The sequence below is a fragment of the Vombatus ursinus genome, unplaced genomic scaffold, assembly GCF_900497805.2.
Source record: "Vombatus ursinus unplaced genomic scaffold, bare-nosed wombat genome assembly UNPS02014935.1, whole genome shotgun sequence".
In the NCBI taxonomy this organism is placed as follows: Eukaryota; Metazoa; Chordata; class Mammalia; order Diprotodontia; family Vombatidae; genus Vombatus; species Vombatus ursinus.
In genome coordinates this window covers 7,453,541-7,458,409 of record NW_020954713.1, presented here as the reverse complement: position 1 = coordinate 7,458,409, position 4,869 = coordinate 7,453,541, and the positions used below count along the sequence as shown (strand labels likewise).

Here is a 4,869-nt window from a genome sequence, read left to right as displayed (position 1 = left end):
AAGCCTTTCTTGATCTTCCTTAATGCTAGTGCCTTCCCTCTGTTAATTATTTCCAATTTATTAAATATATGCTATGCATTATATATACACTCTATATACATATATTATTGTGTGCATATCCCTCTTTTGATTATTTTCCATTTATCATATCTATTATATACATATTTCATGTATACTATATATGAACATACTGTATATATCTCTCTGTTGATTATTTCTTATTAATCATATAGACATACATATATGGACTGTACATTTATTGCACATATACTGTGTATGCATCATCAATTATTTACAATTTATTAAATATACCATATATATACTTTATGTATGCTGTATATGTAGATACTGTATACATCCCTCTGTTGATTATTTTCAGTTTATCATATATAAACTGAAAATAATCAGAAGGATGTATACAGTATCTACATATCATATATATTGTATATATACTGCATATATACCTTGTGTGTGCATATATATCACTCTTTAGATTATTTCCAATTTATCATATATACTGAATATACCATATATATAAACAGTATATACTGTACACACATATATGATAAATTGGAAATGGTATACACATCTTATTTGTACATATTTATTTGGATGTTTTCTCTCCCCCTTTTGAGCTTCTTGAGAGCTGAGATTTTATTTTTTGGTTTTCCTTTGCTAAGTATCCCCAGCATTTTGCATGGCAAATAATAACTTAATAAATGTTTTTTGAGCTGTCTACTTGACAGAAGGGCTCTAACTAGGACCCGGCCAAGGACCCTGAAGTTTAGAAGGCTCAGGTGACACTTATACTCCTTCATCATCTTCATCATCATCACTGATGATCATCACGTGATCGGGGGCAAGCTATTTAACTTTCTAGTTCCTTCATCTGTCAAAACGAGGGAGCTGGATTAGATGGTCCCTATTTCTAGGTATGTGATCCTACAATCCTAAGTCAAGTCACCTCCACTGAACCTCAGTTTCCACATCTGTAAAAGGGGATGGTTGGACTGAATGGCCTTTGAGGTTCCTTCCAGGTAAATTGATGATCCACCTAGAAACAAAACTAAGCTTAGCAACTAATTAGCAAGAAGACTGTAGCCCTCCTTTTTTCAAAAGAATTTTTCTTTTAAAGTTGATTGGAGGCTATGTTTCACTCTGTTTGCTCTAGGGGATGTTTCTGGGAAGTTCATGCTGGGTGCCCAAAGTGCTTGTAAAATGCAATTGAAAGCTGAAATGCACACTGATTTTTTCCCATGGTAAAAACAAGCATACAAACGCTGCCTTTTAATCCTCTTAATCGATATATCAATTCTTCATGGATCTCTGGTGCAGGTTTTCTTCCTACCCGATGAAGATCACAGACCCTCTATGACTTTGTAAATGGTATTCAGGAGTTTCCAAAGGATGAAAAACATCCTCCACTCTTCAGCCAACCCAGCGACGAGCCTCTCAGACCTTAGCTAGGAGTGGTCCTTGGGTGACAGTGCAGTGGAAAGACTGCTGGGTCTGCTAGTGCAGCAGAGCTCAAGTCTCACCCTTGACACTGCCACTGGCCTAAGCACCTCAGTTTCCCCGATCTGTAAAATGGGGACTATTGACAGCACCTCCTTCACAGGGTTATCGTGTATATGTGGAGTGTTCTACATATCTTAAAGGGCTATGTAAATGTTATGTATTATTATAGAGGTAGGGACTAATCCTGTGGTTTGACTGGTAGAGGGAACTTCAGGTGAGGAAACTGTTTCTGCCAATGCAGTCTGGCACTTTCTTTTCCACTTAGAGTCTCACAGAGTGACCTAAAGCTTTGTTGTTCAGCTGTGTCCAACTCTTTGTGACCCCATTTGGGGTTTTCTTGGCAAAGATGTTGGAGTGGTTTGCCATTTCCTTCTCTAACTCATTTTATAGATGAAAAACTGAGGCAAACAGGGTTAAGGGACTTGCCCAGGGTCTCGCAGCTAGTAAGTATCTCAGGTTGGATCTGAACTCACAAAGATATGTCTTTCTGACTCCAGGCCTGGCGCTCTATTTGCTGAGCCACCTAGCTGCCTATTAAGGGAAGAAACTGAACGATATGACCTCTGGGGTCTTGGATCTATGACCTTGTCTGTCCCTGGACCCTTTCTTGGAAATAACTATCAGAGCTGGTGCTTTACTAGAATAGCCTGTGGGGTCACCTCCATGCCACGATGTGGCATCAGTTTAGAACTTTGTTAATATCCAATACAAATATCTGGTGGAAGCAGAGAAAGTTTCAACCAAATCTTCTATGGAAAAATTCAGTGAAAAAAATGATGTCAACAGGACATACATTTGCTAGCTATATGACCTTGGGAGGTTTCTGGACTTCATTGTTCTCATCTGTAAAAATGGAGTGTTCAACTAGATGGCTTTTGAGGTCTTTTATGGCTTTAAAGCTTTGGTCCTATGACCTATGGTATTATAATCCTGATCTCCATTGGCTTCTTCCCTCTTAGAGTGAAAGGGACTAGACATCTGATTTCTTTAGCATAAGGAACTTCCAGTTGAAAAAAAAATCTCCCATATGAGGAAAATCCCTTTATCAATGCAGGTTGGCATCCCTTCTCTACAACATATGATCTTTCAGAGTTGCCCAGAGTACTAATAAGTTATGTGACTTGTCCAAGGTCACATACCTACTATGTGTCAAAGGTAGGATTTGAACCCATGGCTTTCTAGCTATCAGATATTCCCCCTTGCCTTTCATCTCACTATTCATTTTATCCCCACTGCTTGACTTATAACAGAGGCCTTGAAAGAACTGCAAAGATGGTATCATTGATCCTATTAAAAAGGCAGTTCAGCCCTCAGCTCTCCATCTTCCCAAAAGGGAAGCAGAGGTTCTCCCTAGACATGAAAGGGTTTTGCCATCATGAAAGATGTCTGGAAGCAAAATGACACCAGGGCATCGGTAAAATTCTGAATTAATAATGGTGTTCCAGCTATGAAGAGATATTTCCATCAAATGCAAATCAATAGGCACATAATAAAAACAATAATAAACTAACATTTATATAACACTTTAAGATTTGCAAAGCACTTTATATATTATAACGTTGGATCATTACAACAACCCTATAGGTGCTCTTATTAGCCCATCTTACAGATGAGAAAACTCTAGGTCCAGCACTCCATCCACTGTACCATCTAGCTTCCCGTCTAGACATTGTATATGGAGTAGATAGAAGGTAATCTCAGAGGAGAAAGTAGCAGCAGCTGGTGAGACTGGGAAAACACCTTCTGAGGAAGGTGGGAGCTGAGATAGTTCTTAAAAGATGAGGAAACTGAATCACATAGAGGGGAGATGACTTGCCCCGAAGTCACAGTGGGAGTAAATGGAAAAGCAACTGGAAAGAACAGCATCCTTTAGGCAAAGCTTCGACTCAGACTTGTTAGGTCATAGGTATGGAGTGAAGGACAGATCCAGAGTCTGTCTTCGAATGTCTTCTTCATTGTTTGATGCGCCAGAGATATTCAAGGTTGGCTAGATATCTGAGAGGCAGGAAGCATGGGATATGACAGGTGACAGACTAACATTTCAAGGTAGGTTCCTGGCAGGCTTTGGATGTGGTGGCAATATTCTCAACCTACTTATAATTAGCCCCCTGGGCTTAGGGTTGGGTCAATTCAAAGCCATCCCTGTCCTTGGTCCTGACTGCTCATTGAGGACCATATAGATATTGCTACCACTTACCATTCTTACAGTTATGGGGATGCCATAGGCACCCATGTGTTTAGGTTTCAACAATGACTAAGGAGGGCTTCCCATGCAACCAAAGTGCTGCTCATTGGCAGTTGTCCTTGGGCATGGATCCCATGTTCCTGTGTGAATCAATACCAGAATGGTAATTTATGCCAAGGACTCACTCTTTGCTACCAGCTGCCTTGGAATTATTTTGAAGATTGAAACAGAAACACTGTACTAAAAAGTGAACAGGCTCTCAGGAAGTGAATCAGCAAGGCTTCAGAATTACCATGCACAAGGGCCAACAGAGATGACTTGAGAGTGTGCTCAAAACCTTCTAGGGTGTTTCAGCCAAGGCTGCACCCAGAAAGAATGGTAAGGCTAGAAAAGAGGAGTTTGTTTGTATGGTTCCAAACCAAAGGGACTGTGTGTTGTTTCCCAGCATTTCTATTAGCCAAGGCAAACTGGAAGAGATGGTTGGTTTCTTAGGTTTAAATTGAATAGTTTAGGGAATCAATTAACCAAATCCTCTGACTGCTAATCCGTCTAGCTACTGTTATAAGTTTACTTGCTTCTCTCCTATTTCTAGAGCAGAAAGTGTGACAAATGTATAAACCATTTTAGAGAACTGCAGAATCACATAATGGGTCAGAGTTGACCAGGACTTCATAGCATTTCAAATCCAACCCCTTCCTTTTTTTGCAACTTTTAAAAATATTTTATTTTTCCCCACTTACATGTAAAAATAATGTTTAACATTCATTTTTTAAAAAACTTTGACCTCTAACTTCTCTCTCTCCTTCCTCACTGAAAAGGCAAGCAATTTGATATAGTTTATATATATGTAGTCATGTGAAACATACTTCCACATTAGTCGTATTGTGATAGAAACCCCCTCCCCCCAAAAAAAACCACTCATAAAAATAAAGTTAAAAAAAGTTTTCTTCTATCGGTATTCAGACTCCATCAGGCATTTCTCTGGAGGTGGATAACATTTTTCATCATAAGTCCTTTGGAATTGTCTTGGATCATTGTATTACTGAGAATAGCTAAGTCATTCACAGCTGATCATCATACAATATTGCTATTACTATGTACACTCTTCTCCTGGTTCTGCTCACTTCACTTTGTATCAGTTCATGTAAGTCTTTCCAGGTTTTTCT

General features: G+C 39.1%; 1 protein-coding gene across 1 annotated transcript in view; it reads right to left on the bottom strand.

Annotated features, from left to right (window-relative positions):
• Positions 1-4,869, bottom strand: part of RIMBP2 (RIMS binding protein 2) — a 509,773-nt gene that overhangs the window by 58,722 nt on the left and 446,182 nt on the right.